Raw genomic sequence first — 22794 nt, forward strand, 5'->3', positions numbered from 1 at the left:
ATTCATAAACTGGATGGGGGTGTAATGTATAAGAGTCTCCCAGATAATATGCTTTTGAAAGCATGAAATGAAGTAATAATGGAGATGAGTTGACTGGGTCAAAGTCCCTGAAGAAAGCCCAAGAAAAGCTATCAGTAGAAGGACAGGCTAGTTGCAACGTGTTTGAAAATTCCAGTACCATAGGATGACAACCAAGGCAAGAATCAACTGTAGATTGGAGCTGTCCTATGCTTTAAAAGACAAACTGTGAATGTTTGTAAGGCTTCTTGGAGCCCAGAGAATTATTGTGAGTGGACCCAAGATGTAAAGCACTAAGCATTGTTTTTCCTTTGATTTAATTGTACTCTGCCCTCATTTTTCCCTCCTTGAATAAGAAAACATGCAGAATATTTTCTAAGAACCCATAGTTAACAAAACTTTGTGTGACAGCCACTAGCCAAGAATTGCCTCTTTCCATCTACAGACAAATTACTGTCCAGAAAAGGACACACTTGCAGAATAGTCGACTGATTATATCTGCCTAGACAGAGTAATCAACCCTTAATAATTCTGTATCACTAAGGTCTGTCAGATGATTCTGGGCCAGAAGGCTGAAGATTTGATGCTCCAACCAGGTGTTCAGCAGTCTCTATAAATTGGCTAAGTTTTAGAAGCTATGCTTAGTGCTTCCCATAATTTCAGTTAACTCAGTCATTCTGGATTTCTGAAGGGGTTGAAGACCTATAGTCTCATAGCCAATCATGGCTATTTACTTTGAGAGAAAAGATCTGAGTGCATGGTTTTCAGCTGACATTCATTCTAAAGCCAAGAAAAAAGCCAGGTTCAAAACTAAGTGTTTTTGTTAGGATAGATGACAGAGGTTCTGCTTAGTCAACAAAATGATGGACTGGGTATTAGGACTATCTTGTACCTCACTGGTATAATTAGGAATAATTATGTTCTAATTGCATTTTGAGAGAAAAGTTTTATTTTAACAGGAAGGGTGAGGCTAGATGATGAGAGAGAGAAAGAGAGAGAAAGAGGAGGGGAGGAGATGTTCACATGTCTCCACCAGTCAAAGATAGTTTATATATCTAGGTGGGGTATTGGGTTACACTTCTGATTGAGCATTACCAAACTTATAAAGCCTTTGATTAACATTAAAAAATCAGTTTTGTTTCTTTTTCCCACAAACTTAATTTGTAGTCCTGGTTTGTCTATATGTAATGCTTTGATGCCTTTTATGTACAAACCTTTAAAGGTGCATGCTTCAGTTTTCACTGTTATTCTGGAGACCTTCTCTGAAAACTTGATATGATGGCTGTCAAACAAAAAGTTCTTATTTCCAACGAAACCTTACTTCATTCCTTTAGGCAATATAGCTTTATTTATATCTTTTTTATTTTATTGCACCTTTGAATTAGTGTGCTGAACAGAAAAAAAACTTTTGATATATGTCAATATTTACTTTTTATAAGTCTTGTAAGCTAGCATTGGGGGTCTTTCTATAGTCATGTTATTATAGGATAGTAGTTCTTAAACTTTCCTAATACTGTCATCCTTTAATTCAGTTTCTCATGCTGTGGTGACTCCCAACCACAAAATTATTTTTGTTTCTACTTCATAACTGTAATTTTGCTACTTCAAAAAAACATAAGTATCTGTGCTTTTCAATGGCCATATGCGACACCTGTCAAGGGTTCATTCATGCTCAAAGAAGTCAGAACCCACAGAATGTGAACCTGCCATCGTAGGAACTTCATCTCAGTACCTAAGTATACTAAGTTTAACAAGAACAGGCCTCATATCCACTACATAAAACAAAACAAAACAAAACAACAGCAACAACAACAACAACAACAACAAAACAAAACAAAACAGAACCAAACAGAACAGAGAAAAAGAAGCAAAAAATTCATATGGGATTTTTTTCCTTCTGAGTTTGTTATACTCTAAATATTTCTCCTCCTAAAGTTTACATATTGAAATTCTGACCACAAGCAAATAGTATTAGAAAGTGAGCCATTTGGGAAATGCTTAGTCCTTGAAAGCGTAACCCAAAAGTATGGGAATAATGATATAGATGCTTCATAAAAGGCATCTACAAGAAATTATTGTCTCTCATAACATATGAGGACATAGCAAGAAGTTACTATCTGTGTATCATTTACATTCCCAGGTGCTTTTATAAGGTATCTTCACAGTAGTAATATAGGAGAGGAAACATTTTTCTTGACTCAGAATCCTATGGTTTTTCCATCATGGCAGTGTAATCTTGGCAGTATGAGCTTGAGGTACCTGTTCATATTGCATACACAGAGAACAAGAAGAGAGCAATGAGTAGCTGGGTACGGTGTCTAACAACTGTGATCCTAACACTTGGGAGAGAGAAGCAGTAGATCTTTTGTTAGTCTGAAGCCAGACTGGTCTACAGAGTGAGTTTCAAGACAGCCAGAGTCACACAGAGAAATCCAGCTCAGTTAGGTTTCTTGTTTTATTCAGTTCAGTACCAGATGGTGCTGTTGAGCAAGAGTGGATATTTGCACTTCAATTGATCAAGATGAACCTTCACAGGCATGCCCAATGGCTTATATGTTGGGTGATTCTAGACCTGCAGTTCTCATCCTATGGGTTGTGACCCCTCTGGAGATTGAATGGCTTTTTCATGGGTGTCATGTATTATATATCCTGAATAGCATGTATTTATATTATGACTCATAAGGTTAGCAAAGTTACTGTTATTATTGAAGTAGCAAAGAAAATAATTTTATGGTTTGGGGATCATCATAACACACAGAACTGTACTATAGAGTCACAGCATTAGGAAGGCCAAAAATGACTCTTCTAAACAATGTCAAGTTGCCAGTTTATATTAGACATCAAAATCTACAAGCAAGTAAGCAGACCCTCATCAGATAGTCATCCTCGATTCTAGACATCTGTCTGAACTTCCAGAATTCTGGAAAATAAATTTCTGGTTTTGTAAGTTACTCTATATTTTATCATAACAGCACAAGTAGACTTATTAGAATAAAGTATTATTTTGGCCAAAATAACATGTTTAGAAATTGCTACATAAAAGTGTTTTAAGGAACTAAGTGCCATTGAGTGACTAAGGGAAGGATGATCAAAGATATATACTCTTATCAAACACTGCTAATATGCTGAAACTACATGCAAGTGACCTATATATCAGTTCTGAACCATAGCAAGGGTTAAACACAAGGAACAATAAAATTATATTATACACATAATGAGTAGTCAAGGACAAAATAAGAATTTATGGTGAACTCAACTTGTTGATCCAGAATGTGTGCTGCATAGTTTTGATTTATGATAAGTGTTTAGAGTACCTTCCTCTTAAATTTGGAAGAATAAAACATGACATTCAATGTATGTAGTGAAATGGTCCTGAATGACATTCTACAAAACTGAGGTATTTTTATTTCCTGTGGAATTTAGACCATGAGAAATCACTGTGGACAATTATAAAATTTCGACAATAATCATGTTTCTGGAAAAGAATTAGAAAGATTGCTCTGAAAACAGAGTGATTACCCAAATAACACTGGGTGGCTTTTTGTCAAAGTGATTGCTTTGCATATGGACCACTTAAGGAACACAGACATTACTTATTTATAAAGTAAGCACATATAACCATGTAATCACAGTGAACTCCAAGCAAAGGAAACCTAGCTAAAGAAGAAGTAAGAAAAAAATGGACCACATAAAAATAGGAGCACATTTTAGAGAATTTATTTTAATCCCATAGGAGAAAATAGGTAACAAGTAAATTGCTTGCTGCTTCAATATTACAGCTGATGCTGGCAGCTTTTGATCTCTCTCACAGAATATAAACATATACACTCTCAGTTTTACGTTTTCATGAGTTATTTATTCTTTAATTCTCTTGAAACAAGGCAAGAATAGTTTTACAGTTAGAGAACCTGTTCTCTCCTGTGTTTTATTTATCATCTATAGAAACGACTACATTCAGCAGAATGAATTGATATTTCATTTTAAAAAATGCATTGTGACTTATAAAACAAGCTCAGTGAAATGTGGTTTAGTGCCACTCAAGGAAGTCATAAAATGCCTCTTCAGTAGGCATATGTAGTAAAGCATTTTATACTAACTTCAACCACCTTTCTTCATTTAAAGGACAAAAAATGAGCATAGAAGCAGATGATGGTTTAAAAATCTGAAGGTCAGATTCCAAATTTATATTTCTGCTTTTATTCACAGCAAGATAGCATAACTTGGTAGTTACTGTACTTTCTAATTTTTCATTTTCATAGACAATGAAAATGAATGCTGGTAAAAAAGAACAGTAGTGAAAACAAACACCTCAGCAGTCACTGAAAGGATAATGCTTGGAGGACAGAGGCAAGTAGAAACCCAAGCCAGAAATATAAAAGTCTATAAAATTCAACCTTAGTTATAAGCCATTACTAACTGATTTTATTTGTTGAAAGTGGACTAGCCTCTTTATCATCTTTTGCAATGGAAGCTACATGCATCAATTGTATCAACTCTGGGGGAAATGAGAGATTTGAAGATACCAGAGTTATAGAAAAGCATCAAATTCCATCTTGGAGTATATAACCCACTTCCACTTCACCAATACTTCTTTTAACTTTTACTATTTCTATTAACTCTAACATTTCAAAGATAATTCCATTTAATTAAAGAACAAAAGAGACACATACAATGTAAATAGTCCATTTCTAAAAGCATAAGATTTTTTATTGGTTATTTTATTTATTTACATTTCAAATGTTATTGCCTTTCCTGGTTTCCCTTCCCAAGTCCCCTATCCCCTCTTCCCTCCCCCTGCCTCTATGAGAGTGCTCCATGAACTGCCTACCACTCCTGTCTTAGCGCCCTAGCTGGGTCATCAAGCCTCCACAGGACCAAGAGGCTTCCCTCTCAGTATCGCCAGATAATCCTCTGCTACATATCCAGCTGGAGCCATGGGATCCCCACTACCCTGTATACTCTTTGGTTGGTGGTTTAGTCCCTTGGAGTTTTTGGGAGTCTGGTTGTTGATATTGTTGTTTTGCCTATGGAGTTACAAACCTTTTCAACTTCTATAGTCCTTTCCCTCACTTCTCCATTGGGGTCCCTGTGCTCAGGCCAGTGTTTGGCTGTGTATATCCGCATGTGTATTAGTCCAGCTCTGGCAGAGTCTCTCAGGGGACAGCTATACTGGGCTCCTGTAAATAAGCACTTCTTGGCATCAGCAATAATGTCTGAGTTTGGTGTTTGCAGATAGGATACATCCATAAGGAGAGCAATCTCTGGATGACTTCTAGGTTCTAATTTTGATTTTAATATTTAGGATCTTGACTCTTTTATTTGTTTTTTTATATTTGTGTGTGTGTGTGTGTGTGTGTGTGTGTGTGTGTGTGTGTGTGTGTATTAGGGCCTGAATGGCACAATGCCATAACTGTCGGATGGAAATCAGAGTAAAACTTTTAAAACTCATTTTTTCCCATTATCTGGTCACTGCTCTGTCAACCATCAACCTCCATCATGTCTGCTGAACAAAGAACATGCAGGCTTACCTAAAGCTGTTCTATGTTAATTGGAGGCTGGTTGTCCCAGGAACCCCATTGTCTGGATATTGCTCTGCCAGCTTCTATCAGCCTGCTGAACAAGGAACATCCAGGCCCAATGAACAAGGAACAACAAGGCCCAAGGAACAAAGAGCATCCAGGCCTGCTACATAAAGAACAACTATCCAAAGCTGTCCACAAGAGGCCAGCTGCACAGGGAACATCGAGATTCCATCTGCCTTCCTGATGCCTGGTACACCAGGAACTTCCAGGGAAAGCTAGATGACTAAAGGCAAAGACATAAAAATCAAGAGCCTAGGCAACTTTACACCAGCAGAACAAAGCTATCCCACTGCAGCTAGCCCTGGATTTCTTAACACAATGGAAGCAAAAGAAAATGACTGTAAATCCAAACTTATATAGATAATAGATGTCTTTAAGGGGGGATGCATAAATCACTTAAAGAAATACAGGAAAATACTATTAAACTGTTGAATGAAATGAATAAAGTGGTTCAAGACATAAAAATGAAAACAGAAGCAATAAAGAAAATACAATCTGAGGGATTCCTAGAGGTGGAAAACATAGGAAAATGAACAGGAAAAACAGATGCAGGCACCAATAACAGAATACAAGAGATGGAAGAGAGAATCTCAAGAGTAGAAGATACTATTGAAGAAATGCTTATAAAACCCAGAGAACATGTTAAATTTAAATTAATTCCTGTCACAAAACATGCAGAAAATCTGGGATACCATGAAAAGGCCTAACCTAAGACTAATGAGAATAGAAGAAGGTAAAGAGTCCAAGTTCCAAGGACCAGAAAATATTTACAACTAAATCATAGAAGAAAGTTTCCTCAGCCTAAATAGATGCCTATAAACATACAGAAGCTTACAAAATACCAATTAGATTGGACTAGAAAAGAAAATCATTCTACCACATAATAATCAAAACACTAAATCTACAAAACAAAGAATATTAAACCTGTAAGAGAAAAAGATCAAGAAACATATAAAAGCAGACCTATCAGAATTTCACCTGGTTCTCAACAGAGACATTAAAAGCCAGAATGACCTGGGCAGATGTTTGAAAGACCCTAAGACACCACAGATGTTAGCCCAGAGACTACTATACCCAGCAAAACTTTCAGTCACTGTAGATGGAGAAAAGAAAAAAAAAACCATGACAAAACCAAGTTTAAAAATAACTGTCCACAAATACAGCATTAAAGAAGATACTATAAACATAACTTCAACCTAAGGAGACTAATTATACCTAAGAAAACCTAGAAAATAAATAACCCCACATCAACAAATCAGCAAAATAAAAAAGGAAAGCATACCCCCCTCCCCACTAACAACAAAATAATAGGAATATAAAAATTAACAATAATTGGTCATTAATATTTCTTAATATCAATGGACTCAATTTCCCAATAAAAAGACACAGGCTAACAGAATGTTTGTAAAACCAGTATCCATCATTTTGTTACATAAAAGATACATGTCTCAATATGGAAGACAAGCCTTATCTGAGAGTTAAGGGTTAAAAAAAGAGTTTTCCAATAAAATAGAACCAAGAAGCAAGCTTCACTACAGATTATAATAGCTAATAAAATACACTTTCAACTAATATTAATAAAAAGAGATGCTGAAGGACACTTCTTACTTATCAAAGGAAAGTGCACCAAGATGACATCTCAAATTTGAACGTATGTGCCCCAAAACAAAGGCAACCATATTCATAAAATAAATATTACTAAAGCTTAAACCACTCATCTAATCATACACATTAATAATGGGAGTCTTTCAAACATGACTAACACCAATGACATTGAGACAGAAATTAAACAGAGAAATAATAAAACTAACCAAGGTTATGAAAAAATGGAAGTAAAAGTTATCTACAGAACATTTCACACAAACACAAAAGAATATACCTTCTTCACAGAACCTGACATAACCTTCTTCAAAACTGACCATATAGTCTATCAGGAAGCAAGTCTCAACATATCCAAGAAAATCTCATCATGTCACCATGGATTAAAGCTGGACTTCAACAACAACAGAAACACCAGAAAGCCTACACCCTCATGGAAACTGAGCAAATCTCTACTCAGTGATTTCTCAGCCAAGGAATAAAGACAGAAAGAAATTAAAAACTTTTTAGAATTCAATGAAAATGAAGGCACAACTTACCTAAATGTATAGGACACAATAAAAGCAGTGTTAATAGGAAAGATCATAGTACTATGTAAGTTCATAAAGACATTAGTGAATTCTCATACTAGCAATTTAAAAGTATACCTCAAAACCCTAGAAAAAAAATCAAATAAACCCAAGAGGAGTAGAAAGCAGGAAATAATCAAACTGAGGGCTAAATCTATCAATTAGAAATAACAAGACCAATATAAAGAATCAGTGAAATCAAGAGCTTGTTCTCTGAGAAAACAAGATAGAGAAACCCCTGGACAAAGAAATTAAAAGGCAGAGAGAAAGTATCCAAATTAACAACATCAGAAATGAAAAGGTAGACATAATAACAGACACTGGGGAAATCCACAGAAACATTAGGTTTTACTTCAAAAGCCTATATTATACACATTTGGAAAACCTAAAGGAAACATATCATTTCTAGACAGATACCACTTACCAAAAGTAAATCAAGATCAGATGAACGATTAAACAGTCCTGTAATCCCTAAGGAAATAGAATCAGTAATTAAAAATGTAGCAACCATAAAAAGCCCAGGGCCAGATAGTTTTAGTGCATAATTCTACCAGATTTTGGAGTAGTAGCTAATATGAATATTCCCCAAACTCTTCTGTGGAACAGAAACTGAAATAACATTCACAAACACATTCAGTGACCCTATAGTCAACTGGATCCCTAAACCATAAAAACTCAACAAATAAAAGTTTCAAACCAATATCCATTATGAAAATTGATGCAAAAGCACTAATAAAATACTTGCAAACTGAATCCATGAACACATCAAAAACATCAACTACCATAAAGAACTAGGTTGGCTTCATCCTAGGGATTCAGGGATGGTTCAATATATGAAAATTCATCAACATAATACACCATATTAAAAAAAAACTGAAAGAAAAAAGTCACATTACCACCTCATTAGATGCTAAAATCCCTTTGACAAAAATCCCAAACTTTTTCATGTTAACATCTTAGAGAGATTATAAATACAAGGCTCATACCTAAACATAATAAAAGCACTATAATACAAGCCAGTAGCAAACATTAAGTTAAATGGAGACAAACTTAAAGCAATCTCATTTAAATCAGAGAAAAACAAGGCTGCCCCTTCTCTCCCTAACTATTCAACATATTACCTGAAGTTCTAGATAGAGCAAAAAGACAACTAAAACAGATCAAGGAGAAACAAATTGGAAAGGAAGATATCAAAGTAAGCTATTTGCAGATTTTCCAAAGTAAACAAAGACACAGGTGAGAATCTTGCCCAACTAGCCTCACCAGCTGGGACAACCATAGGGTACTGCTGACACAGGACTCACCTAGCCCACCACCAAACTCTGAAAAAAATAACAGGAATAAACAAAGAGAAAAAAAACAAAGAATCAACAAAACCAAGAGCTGGTTCTTTGAGAAAATCAAGAAGATACATAACAGTCACAGAAACTGCATCCAAATTAACAAAATCAGAAATGAAAAGAAAAACGTAATAACAGAATCTAAGGAAATTTTAAAAAATCATCAGATCCTACTACAAAAGCCTATATACTCTACAAAACAGGAAAATGTAGACAAAATGATTTCCTAGACAAATACCAGGAACCAAAGTTAAATCAGAATCAGGTAAACTACCAAAATACTCCCATAACCCCTAAGGAAGTAGAAATAGTCATCAAAAATCTCCCAAGCAAAAAAAGCCCAGGGCAACATGGTTTTAGTGCAGAATTCTACCAGACCTTCAAAGAAGAGCTAATGCCAATATTCCTCAAAATATCCCAGAGACTAGAAATAGAAGGAACACTACTTAATTCATTCTATGAATCCACAGTTACTCCTGGTGCCTAAACCACACAAAGACCCAACAAAGAAAGAGAACTTCAGACGAGTTTTCCTTATGAATATCAATACAAAAATACTCAACAAAATTCTAGCAAACCCAATCCATGAACACATCAAAACCATTATTCACCAGGATCAAGTAGATTTCATCCACAGATGCAGATTCAGGTACTGTTCAATAAATAAAACTACATCAACATAATACACTATATAAACAACCTTAAGGAAAAAGCCACATGATTATCTCCTTAGGTGCTGAAAAAGACTTTGACAAAATAAAAAATCAGTAGCCTTCCTTTACACAAATGATAAAGAAGCTGAGAAAAAATTAGCCCTTCATAATAGTCACAAATAATATAAAATATCTTGGTGTGACTCTTACCAAGCAAGTGATGAAAAACTTGGAGGAAAAGTACTTCAAATTCCTGAAAAAAAGAAATCGAAGACCTTAGAAGATGGAATGATCTACAGTACTCATGGATTGGTAGGCTTAACATAATGAAAATGGTCATTTTACCAAAAGCAATTTAGGGGTTCAATGCAATCCCCATCAAAATTCCAACATAATTCTCCACATACATGGATAGAACAATTTTAAATTTTATATGGAAAAACAAAAACTCAGGATAGTGAAAACAATTTTCAGCAATAAAGGAATTTCCAGGGGAATCACCATCCCTGACTTCAAGTTGTACTGCAAAGCAATAGTGGAAAAAAAAGCATGGTATTGGTACAGATAGTTAGATTGATGGAATAGAATCAAAAATCCAGAAGTAAACCCACACACCTATGGACACATAATCTTTGACAAAGAAGCCAAAAACATAAAGTGGAAAAAAAGAAAGCATCTTTAATGAAATAGTGCTGGTCTAACTGGCAGTCTGTACAGAGGAAAATGCAAATGCATCCATGTTTATCACCCTGCACAAAGCTTATGTCCAAGTGGATCAAGGACCTCAACATAAAACCTGTTAGACTGAATCCTATAGAAGATAAGGTAGGAAAAAGCTTCAAACTTTTTGACACAGAAGGAAATTTCCTTAACAGAACACTAACGGCTCAGGCTGTAAGATCCATAATTGATAAATGGTACCTCGTGAAGCTGAAAAGCTTTTGTAAGGGAAAAGCACCATCAATAGTACAAATCGGTAACCTACAGATTAGGAAAAATTTTTTTCACTAATCCTACATATGACAGAGGGCTGATATCCAAAATATGTAAAGAAGTAAAGAACTCAATAATTAACTTAAAAAAAAAATAAATGAACCAATTAAAATATGGGTACAGAGCTAAACAGAGAATTCACAACAGAAGAATCTCAAATGGCCAAGAAGCACTTTAAAAAAGTATTCAAAGTCCTTAGTCATCAAAGAAATGCAAATCAAAATGACGCTGAGATTTCACCTCACATCAATCAAAATGGCTAAGATCAGAAACTCAAGTGACTGCACATGCTGGCAAAGATGTGGTGACAGAGGAATACAACTCTATTGCTGTTGGGATTTCAATCTGGTACAACCACTCTTAAATCAAACTGGCAGTTCCTTAGAAAATAGGAAATTGTTCCAACTGAAGAGCTAGTTATATCACTCTTGGGCATATACCCAAAAGGTGCCCCACCATACCACAAGGATACATTTCCACCAAAGAATTCAAAAGCTAAATAATTTGTATTTGGAATCTCCACAGCACCCCTACCAGCTTACACCTACTAAAATGTATCTTTTTTCTTTTATTCTGAGGTAATATTCTGTTCTCTAAGTGTAAAAACATAAAGGTTTAGTTTTAATTTTTTTTGAGTTTTCTTTTTTATGGCTAAATTTATTCAAGAGAAGCAATTTTAATGATTTAACTTCTTCAATGTTGAAAACGTCTAGCAGAAGCAAACTAAAAAAACTAAGACAAAAGGGAGAGATTTAAACCCTGAAAACTTACTTGTAATGCTTTCCATGAAAATGGCCCCATACCCTCATTTATTATTCAGTTCTTAGTTGGTGTGTTGTTAAGAAGTATTAAGAGGGGTGGCCTTGTCAGAATAATTGTGTCATTGGAGGTAGACTTTGACATTTTAACAGCCTGAGCCAGGCCGATTCTGTCTCTCTGTCTCTCGCTCTCTCTCTCTCTCTGTCGCTCTCTCTCTCTCTCTCTCGCTCTCTCGCTCTCTCTGTGTGTGTGTGTGTTTCTCTCTCTCTCTCACTACTGCTTCACACCATGCTTCTTTGCCTGCTGTCACACTCTCTACGGTGTCTAACCCTCTTAATCTGTGAACAAGCCCCCAAATAAATGCATTCTTTTATAAGTTGCCTCAGTCATGGTGTTTCAACATACCAATAAAAGAGAAGTAAGACATTGGATAAGAAGCAATGTTAGTAGGCTTAAAGAACTGAAGATTCACAAGTAACATATATTAAGGAAGAAGAATCTTGAATTTTACAGCTATTGTGATTGAACATTTGCATAACATTAAGGCAGGTTTTTCTTAAGAAACTTCAAGGACTGAACCCCATAAGTAGTTTACATTAAGTAAACCCTCTGTGGTGACTTCTTATATTTCAGAACTTCAGACCTAAAAGAATCCACAAACTGATATGTTTGTCTTTCTTTCTTTCTTTCTTTCCTTTCTTTCTTTCTTTCTTTCTTTCTTTCTTTCTTTCTTTCTCTTTGTTTCATTCTTTGTTTCTTTCTTTTCTTTCTTTCTTTCTTCTTTCTTTCTTTCTTTCTTTCTTTCTTTCTTTCTTTCTTTCTCTCTTAACATTAACTTAAGTGTATAGGTGTTCAGTCTTCATGTATGTCTTCTGATACATACCAAAGGAGGGCAATGGATTCCCTATACTTAGAGATAGAGATGGCTGTGAGTCACCAAATGAGGACTAGCAATCAAATCCAGGTCTTCTGCAAGAGCAGCAAACACTCATAAATGCTGAGCCATCTCTTCAACCCCTGAGCCATTATTGTTTGTGCCTTATAATAAAAGTAAAGATCTAGAACAAATGTATTAAAGGAGGAAAGAAAAGTCATTTTTTCTATTGATGCAAACTATAATAAATAGTTGCTATATGACATTATCATGAGAATAGCAGATCACTGAAGACTGACCTTCAAATCATACTACATAGGCATTTGCCTCTTCTCCAGCTGAACAAGGTCAAACTGGTTTAGATACAACTGAGGGGTGTAGTAGCAAGTAATGATTACAATCAGCACTAAAAGAAAAAAGAATGACTACCTACAAATTAGCATGGGCAAGATTGTTATAACCAACATGCCATGATTAATTTAGCAAGCATTTTAAATCATTTGAACAGAGCACCTAAAATAGTACAAGCCAGCTAAATTCTCCTGAAAGGATTTTTCTTCACACCTGGAGGGTGAAGAATATCATTGATTTCCTTGGCAAAAACTTACACAGTTCTTTAAAATTATACTGCTTTATGTAACTCCAAGAATTTTCTGAAATCAACTATAGCCAAACAAAATAAAACAGATATACAAAGAGAAATTTGACTGCAATTCACTTAGGAAGTATAGGCAGTTAAATGAACAGCATAGTTCTTGTACCTGTGTGAGCTTAAATGAGCTATGTCAGATCTCTAAATTCTGTGTTACAATTACTAAAGGAAGTCTAAAATAGCATAAAAAGCATCAGCTTTTACTGTGACATCTGTTTATTTCACAAATGCCTTCAAGAAAAAAAGCTTAAAAGCCAATGCCTATCAAATATGCCAGATTTAAACTTAACTAAAAATATTTATTTTTACATTTACTTATTAACTTATATGTGATATATATATATATATATATATATATATATATAGAGAGAGAGAGAGAGAGAGAGAGAGAGAGAGAGAGAGAACAGGAGAGAGAGAATGTATGTATGTGTGTATTAACACATTGGGAAAGGGTGCTCATGTCTAGGTGCACAGGTAGAAGTCAGTGGATGACTGTTAGGAGTTGGTTCTCCACTGCTACCTTGTAAGGTCTAGGGACATAATTCAGATTGTCATTCTGAACCATCTCACCAGGCCCAAAATAGCTAACTACATAGCATGGAATCCAAAATCAATGTTTCAATTTTTATCCCCAAACTAATTTAACACAAATTACTATACTAGGTTAGTGACAGTTCCCTTACACTTTCCTTATTCTGGGCTTTTTATTAATGACCTTTCCCAACTCCCATATGTTTATCCAGCAATATTTCAAGGTTAATTATCATCTGTTCCATCATTATCCAATATGTGATAGTGTTCCATATAAGCACTTTCCCAACTTGAAGTTTAGGACCACTTTCAGATTCAGATAAAGTGTTCATGAACCTTTTCAGAAATAGAGTACTTCTTTTTTAACTTGCCAGATCATTGCCAAGTCCTATGGCAAGGAGGCACTAGCACGTGTTGATGAGTAGTGGCCAATGGATTCCTTTAATTTGACATGTAAGTACCCTAATTCCTAAAGACTCTGGCTACCTTGAGGCAAGACAATAAACTGAAATGCCACGGACCTTACTGTTATTATTCTGTCTAAACTCCACCTCCACAGTTACCTGCCAATAGCCAGGTATGTTCCTCCCTACAGTTACCTGGCAACAGACAGGTAGGCCTGGCCCACTATAAAAGGGGCTGCTTGCCCCTTCTCTCTCTCTTGATCTCTTGCCTCTAACTTCTCTCTGTCCCCTCGCCCATCCCCCCATTTTCCCCCCTCTTTCCACGTGGTCATGGCCAGCCTCTGCTTCTCTACTCTCTCTCTCTGCCTCTACTATCCTCCTGGCTCCCCTCCCCATACCCTGAATAAACTCTATTATATGCTATACCAGTGTGTGACTGGTCTCTCAGGGGAAAGAGATGCCTCTTCATGGGCAGGCTGAGACATCCCCTTCCCCCATATCTCTCCACACACTCACAGAACATATTCTTTTTATCTCTTTATCTTTTTATAAACACATCACTTACTAGTCAGCTGGGGTCTCGACCATGCCTGTTTTCCCCTGACTTGTATGGATATTTAAGTTTGCTCTTTTTTCTTTTGTTCCTTAAAAACACAGATAACCATAGTAGCTATCTAATTTTATTTTTCTTTTTTTGTTTAATTTATTTACATTCCAATTATTGCCCCCCTTTCTGGTCCCCCGTCCAAGATTTCTGCACACCATCCCACCTCCACTTTGCCTCTGAGAGAATGCTCTCTGCCTTTACTGATCACAACTCCCTCTTACCCCCAGCTCATGCATCCTCTCCCACTGAGTCAAGTCAAGGCATTCCTCTGTTAGACATTGCCAGGGGCCATGAACCAGCCCACATATACTCTTTGTTTGGAGGCCTAGTCTCTGGGAACTCCCAGGGATTCCGGTTAGCTGATACTGTTGTTCTTCCTATGGAGCTGCCAGCCCCTTAAGCTTCTTTTATCTGTCCCTTAAATCTTCCACAGTACAATGGTTGGGTATTTAAGTATCTGCATCTATCTCAGTCAGATGCTACTAGAGTTCCTCAGAGGGCAGTCATGCCAGGCTCCTGTCTATAAGCACAACATGGCATCAGTAATAGTGTCAGGGTTTGGTGCCCACCCATGGGATAAATCTCAAGTAAGGACAGTCACTGGATGGTCTTTCCTTCAGTCTCTGCTCCATTTTTGTCCTTATATTTCTTTTAGTCATGAAAAATTCTGGGTCAAAAATTTTGAAAGTAATTTGGTGAAACTGTCCCTCCGCTAGGGGCACTCTCTATCCACTGAAGGTGGTCTCTTCCAGTTCTGTCTCCTCACTGCTGAATTTAGAGTAGAATTCAGTTTCATTTTTTCTAATTTTAAGTACAACATCAAAGCCCCTCTTTGATGTATGGTTTGTCCTGGTGTTTACAATAGGGAACTTGGAATAACCATTTCTTCCTCCAAACCCATATCCTTGTTAACATCTTGATGCTATTTATTGACTTCCTCGGAAAAGTAGAGTTCTCTGGAGGTTGTTGCCTCTTTGCCTACTTCCAAAGCAAGCATTATTTTAAACGGCATTGTTTATGAGAAAGACAACCTACCATCTGCTAGTTTATTACCCTTCTGTAGGAAAAAATTACATTATAAAGGTAACTGCTGAAATGACTATAAAAACCATGTTTTCTTTTGAGCAAAAACTAAAAATATTATAGTATGTGACTGAATCTTTGACTACTCAGATCCAGCACTTCTTTCATTACAACTTCAACCCATAACTCCTATTTCTATTTTGTGTCTGAGACTCACTCTCACATCTTCTCTTTGTTTCAGGATTTTCACAGCCAGTGGTAATGATCTAAAACTGTTTCATCCCCCTGTCTTCTCTCCCCCCAAAGGCATAATATGTCACATTAAATTCAGCAACACATATTAGCCCTTTCAGCTTAAAAGAGTTTAACAGAGTTCAGATTAACAAGTGAGGTATTCAGATTCCAGCAAAAACATTCATGGTACACTCTCTTTACAGGATAGTTTTATTCTTTTGTATGTTCATTTATATTGATGACTTTGTACTAGCTTTTTTAAGATATGAAGATTTGTTTGCAGAATGCAGCCTGGTCCCTAGGCAATGAGCATCACTTTCACTACCAAATGTAGAAAAATGCTTTTCTTTTCCTAAGCAGAGCTGCATATAATTAAAATTTGGCAAAGGCAGAGCAGGTGTCACAACGAACTACTAAACACTATTGTGAATTGAAGCTAGTTGAATAAAAAATTTGACAGAAAGGACATTTTCTTTCATAAAAGCTATCACTATACATCAGGGTGACATGACTTTAGGTCACGAAAAGGATTTTATTAACTAAGAAGGCTATAAAGCACCACACCCATTCCAAATACAGTGGATATCCATATTTGTTTAACTCTGGGAAAATCTGAGAGGCAAATTTTGACCCTCTTATACATTTATCTCCAACTTTAGTTCTTCCTTTTCTTGTTGCCCCAACCCAAACTTTTATGCCATAAAATAATCCTATTAACCCAGTAAAATTTAATGAGAAGAAATTAAAACGTGTTGTTTCTAACAAAAGTTGAAATATTTATCTGACATTAAATAGCTACAGGCATGTATTAAATGTAAGTTATTTATTTGGGTTTAGCATTTGTTTAAGGTACATTTTACTTCAACAACTGCTCAATACAGTTTCCCCTATGCAACAAAGTTTATCAAGGAAAACACGTGTTCTCGTTTGAAGTAAATGCCAACTCAAAAAAATTTTTTTTTCTGTTTTTATTGATGGTAGGCATGCAATCGTGTTCCATAATTTAATTCCTGCTGAGAACTTAAAAGTACATTTTACTTCATTGCTTTTAAAATAATTAGAATTACTTCTATCTTAATTCCTTTTCTATCACTGTGATAAAACAAAATGACCAATGCAACTTATAAAAGGAAACATTTCACCTGGGACTCACAGTTTCAGGGGGTAAAACTCCATGACCACAAGTGCAAAGATTATGGTGGCAAGTCAGACAGGTAAGATGATAGAGTACTAGCTGGGAGCTTACATTTTGACCTACAAGCAGAAGGTAGAGAGAGTTAACAGAATTCCATGGGCTTTTCAAATTTCAAAGCCTCTCTCCAAAAAAGCCATATACATTAACTTTTTAAACAAAGGGTTCCAGCAACTGCAGACGTAGGGATCAAGTATTCAAACTAATGAGACTATATGGGAAATTCTAGTAGCATTGAAACAAAAGATTTTTCATTCTTAGAGATTTGAACTTGATCATATGTTCATATGTTAAATAAATAAGAATTGGTGCAAGACCATATTCATCAAGTTCTATGTATTATAAAATACATTTTAAATTTTGAATTTTTTAAAATACATTTTAAATTTTAAATTATTGATTCGGGTTTTGATTTATTATTTGAAAAAAAAGGATAAGTCAAAAATCACAGCCAAGTGTCACCATAATTCCTCCAAATTACAAACTGGCAATCTAAAACATACTACAATATCACACAATTTGACACAAGTCTTAGCAGAAAGAACAGGTAGTTTAGATTACCTCATAGATTTCTCTTTTGCTAAATTCAAAGTGAAAACTAGATAGCTCAGCAAAAGATTATGAGAAGAGATTTATTATTCTTTTTTTTTAGACAGAAACTCTCACCTAAAAAGTCACTAAAGGAGTGTGTCCCAATGGTTAAAATGTTATACCAATCCTAAGCACTCCAAGAAATCCTTTTATGAAGCTGGAGTTTAAATGTCTGTCACAACATCCAGAATGATTTTCACACAAACATGTGGGTTGTAATTCAGAAATACCAACTAATTTACATATCAGTTCTCTGAAAAGTAAGATACTTACACACAGGATTATGTACATAAATAAAGAAATACCCACATCTTACATCTACACACTGTTATTTCAGAAATTCTTAGAGTTAGGGAGATGGCTCAGTGGATAAAGTGTGAGGAGCATAGTATAAATACCCAGAAACCATGTAAAATCCAGGTAAGCATAACAACTGCCTGTAATGCCAGCACTTAGCCCTCAGGAGGCAGAAAGGGGGATCTTGAAGGCAAGCTGATTAGGTGTATTAGCCAGAATTGTTGAGTTTGAGATTCAGTGAGAAACTGTGCCTCAGAAGTAAAATGGAGAGAAGTCAATTTATGCCCTCTCCAGATATGAAATACAAACATGTACCTTCACACATGTAAATATATTTACTCATATACACACACTACATACATGTGGGTATATATGCAAAAAGTAATATTTTATAAACAAAAGAAATCATCAGTTTCAACATGTAGTGATGAATGTATCCAGAAAAGGGAACGCTTTTGTAGCTGAACCAATAATCTCCTTACCTACAAATTATATTGAGGAAATAAACAATACTTTTAAAGACACAGAAGAAAATAGAAATATGGAGTCTTTAGAAAGATCACTGGTGAGTCTTTCTTGTCAGCCACAGACCATCTATGAACACACTTACAAAAATCTCAAGACAAGTATAACCTAAATATATGCTGACCTTGGCAAACAGGGTATCTTAGAGTCTGGGAAAGAAAATTTGACTCAGAATGGCATGAATGCATTATTCAGTGTGGTAGAAACATGTTCAGATCCATGGTCCACAGGGAAACAGACACAGGTTCAAAGTAGAACACCTGACATTGAGAAGTTCTAAAGGACTATCCAGAGGAGTGACCAATGTCTGCAACTGAAGATTATCATATTAAATGAATTAAGCCAGTCTCAGAAGGACAAATAATTATTTTTTTCTTTTCTTATTGGATATTTTATTTATTCACATTTCAACTCTTATACACTTTCCTTGTTTCCCCTCTGCAACCCCGCCCCCCATTTCATCTCTGTCTCCTGAATCTATGAGGGTGCTTCCCCACATACCCACCAACTTTCACCTCACCGCCCTAGCATTCCACTATACTGGGGCATCAACCCTTCACAAGAACAAGGTCCTCCCCTCCCATTGATGCCAGATAAGGGCATCCTCTGCCAAATATGCAGCTGGATCCATGGGTCCTCTTTGATTGGTGGTTTAGTCCCATGGAACTCTAGGCTTCTTCTCAGCACCTCATCATACCTTCTCCAAAACTCACCATATAATCAGTCACAAAACAACCCTCAACAGATACAATAAGATTTAAATAATCCCATGCATCCTATCAGATCAATACAGACTAAGGCTTGTCTTCAATAACACCAAAGCAAAAGAAAGCCCACATACACATGGAAGCTGAACAACTATCTACTCAATGATAACTTGGTCAAGGAAGAACTAAAGAAAGCAATTAAAGACTTTCAAATGTGCTGGGGGCCAACCCCCTCACCCCCGGCTTGGGGGTGAGATGGGGAGAGAGAGATGCAGCTGCTTCTTCTTTCTTCTCCTCTTATTTCTTATCCTCCTCCAACCGTCTGTTTCTTCTTGAGGCAGCCCCTATGCTACTGTAGCTGACCTGCAGTTAGTATCCTGGCCCTAAGACCAGCAAGGAGTTAAGTAAATAGCCTTGTACTATCCTAAAATCTTCTGAGGGTAAGAGACTGCAGGCTAGGGTGATTAACACCTGTAGCCTAACAGCAGAGGATTAGGCAATGTGGACTTTGTTCTATCTCAGCGGGAACTGCTGGAACTTGCTGCTGGGTCACAGGAAGAAAAGATACTTAGAATAGTTACTATAGAGTTTATTAAGTGTAAAAAGTATCCTATGAGAGCTATCTGGGGGGAAACGTGGAAAGGTCCTGAGTGGGGAAGAAGAAAAGATTCTAACAAAGTAAAATTCTAAGGGAGAAAAATTCTAGGCAGAGGGAGAAAAAAAGGAAAAGACAAAGGGCTCCTAGCTAACTAACTGACTCACTCACACACTCACTTACTCTAATTAACTCGCTATTCTAACTGACCATTCCAACTATTCTAACTCACCATTCTAACTCACCATTCTAACTCACCATTCTAACTGAACTCTCATCTCTTTGTCCTCAGAACTTATACATCTTTCAGAGTACATGGTCACATGTTACAAGGTTCATCACAAGTTCACACCAAAATTCAAGTGATAAATTGAAATAGAAGTTTACAACACAGAATGTTTACATGAATACCCATTAGGAGTAATTATCTAGCTAGACATTCATCACCTGTCTAGCTCCACAGGTTCGCAGAAAGTTTGAAACTATAATTTAAGAAATTAGTGAAGTTTTGTATAGATAAACCCAGGCAATATTTTCTCTTCTGTCCTGATACCTATAATAAATTGTGAATTCCCTCTAGTAACCTAGGCTAATTGTTTTATGACCTCTTGGAATGTGCTCTGAGCAGGAGAAGGTCCAGTTACTATCTCTCTTGGGGCAATTAACTCAGGAGACTGGCAGAATTCTCTTTGCAGTTTCGACTATGCCTGAGGGACTTAATAGCAGTCCCGTTATAAAAGAGCTTAATAATCACTGATATAATTTTAGGAATTCTTATAAGATCATCATTAAGACTTAAGAAGTTGTCTATTTGTCTATATAGTATCACTACAAGACAGTACATCTTTGTGGATCTGCAGAGATCTGCTACAAAGGGGAGTGCTATTGCTTAGTGATAGGAGCATATGTATAATAATAATGGGAAAAGCATATTAATAGCAGGAATCTTTCCTAAAATCACGTCCACCACAGCCTTGCTAATGGGGTACACTCGTCACAGATTATATAATAATCTGAGGCAAGCATTTCAGGATGATCATCTGCTCATTATTAGCTTATCCCATTATGGCTCCCGACAAGAATGTAATGAAAATGAAGGGACAACAGACCCAAACCTATGAAACACAATGAAAGCAGTGCCAAGAGGAAAACTCATAGCTTTGAGTACCTACAAAAAGAAACTGCAGAGAGCATACACTAGCAGCTTAACAGACTGTCTGAAAACTCTAGAAGAAAAAGAAGCAAATACACCCAAGAGGAGTAGAGGGCAGGAAATAAACTCAGGGCTGAAATCAACCAGAACTATACAAAGAATCTATAAAACCAGGAGCTGGTTCTTTGAGAAAATCAACAAGATAAATAAACCTTTAGCTATACTAGCCACAGGGCACAGAGACAGTATCAAAATTTTTAAAAAAATCAGAACTGAAAAGTGAGACATAACAACAGATACTGAGGAAATTCAAAAAATCAACAAATACTACTACAAAGCTTACATGCAACAAAACTGAAATATCTGGAGGAAATGGACAGTATTTTAAAGAGATACCGGGTAACAAAGTTAAATCAGGAGCAGATAAACCATCTAAACAGTCCCATAACCCCTAAAGAAATAGCAACAGTCATTAAAAGTCCCCCCCCAAAAAAAAGCCCAGAACCAGGTGGTTTTAGTGCAGAATTCTATCAAACCTTCAAGGAAGACCTAATACCAACTCTCGTCAAACTATTCCCAAAAATAGAAACAGAAGGAACACTACCCAATTTGTTCTAAGAAGCCACAATTATGCTTAATTGGCTATGACCCCTGGCCTTTAGGTATCTCATTAGTGTGTAAATCTCTTGAGGCTGAAGCCTATAGTCATACACTCTACCTGAGGAGGGGTACAAACATCTTTGGGAGGGGCTGCATTGTCCTACATGACCGAAAGGTGTGGGTCAAAGAAATTCTTTGTCCTGTATCAGGAGCCTGAAATCTGGGAGCTTGGCAAAATATATTCCGTCCCTTGCAGTCTCCGACCATCTCTAACCAGTGCTCCACCAAGCCATCCTTTCAAGGTCCCACACCCACTCTCTCCATACCTATTCAATATAGTCATAGGCAGAGCAATTAGACAACAAAAGGAAGTCAAAGGGTGCCAGGGGCAGCCCTGCTTATACACTGATGGCCTAGAATCAGCCATAGGCCTAAAAACAACAATATACCTGACATACACGCTTGCTAACAAAAAGTCTTGGGTCTCTGTGGAAAAACACTGAAACAGATGGCTAGAAGCTATTGTAAACAAGCAGCTTTAGTGGAAAATTGCCAGCCTAAGTAGTCATAGACCTTGTAGATAGGTAACTTTGGTGGATAGTACCAACTTGGATAAGATCAAGTGAATCATAGGCAGAGTCATAGAGATCTGTCTCCTGAAACATCACCCAGCTGACACTCTGTTCTGGAAGATATCTGTACTCACCCTGAACACCTACACTCCTGCATCATCCCCTTCCTCAAATCCTGCCCCTATGTGCATAAAAACTCTGTGTGAAAAAATTAAAATCAGCGGTTTGATCAGCCTATAGACAAGACGCTTATTCTTTGTGTCCCCTTTTCTCCAGTTCTCTCTTCCAGGTCTTCTGATCCCAGTTTAATGTCCTGTGGGACTGCAGCAAAATGGATACAAATTGAAAAGAAGAAGGCAAAGTATCACAATTTTCAGATGACTTGATAGTATACCTAAGTGACCCCGAAGTGTCCACCAGAGAAGTCCTAAACCTGATAAACAACTCCAGAAAAGTGGCTGGATATAAAGTGAACTCAAACAAATTAGTAGCTTTCCTCTACTCAAAGGATAAACAGGCTGGGAAAGAAATTAGGGAATGACACCCTTCACAATAGTCACAAATAATATAAAATACCTTGGCGAAAGTATTTTTAAGCAAGTGAACGATCTGTATGACAAGAACTTTAAGTCTCTGAAGAAAAATCGAAGAAGATCTCAGAAGGTGGAAAGATCTCCAATGCTATGGATGGGCAGGATTAATATAGTAAAAATAGCCATCTTGC

The sequence above is a fragment of the Arvicanthis niloticus genome, chromosome X, assembly GCF_011762505.2.
Source record: "Arvicanthis niloticus isolate mArvNil1 chromosome X, mArvNil1.pat.X, whole genome shotgun sequence".
Taxonomy (NCBI): domain Eukaryota; kingdom Metazoa; phylum Chordata; class Mammalia; order Rodentia; family Muridae; genus Arvicanthis; species Arvicanthis niloticus.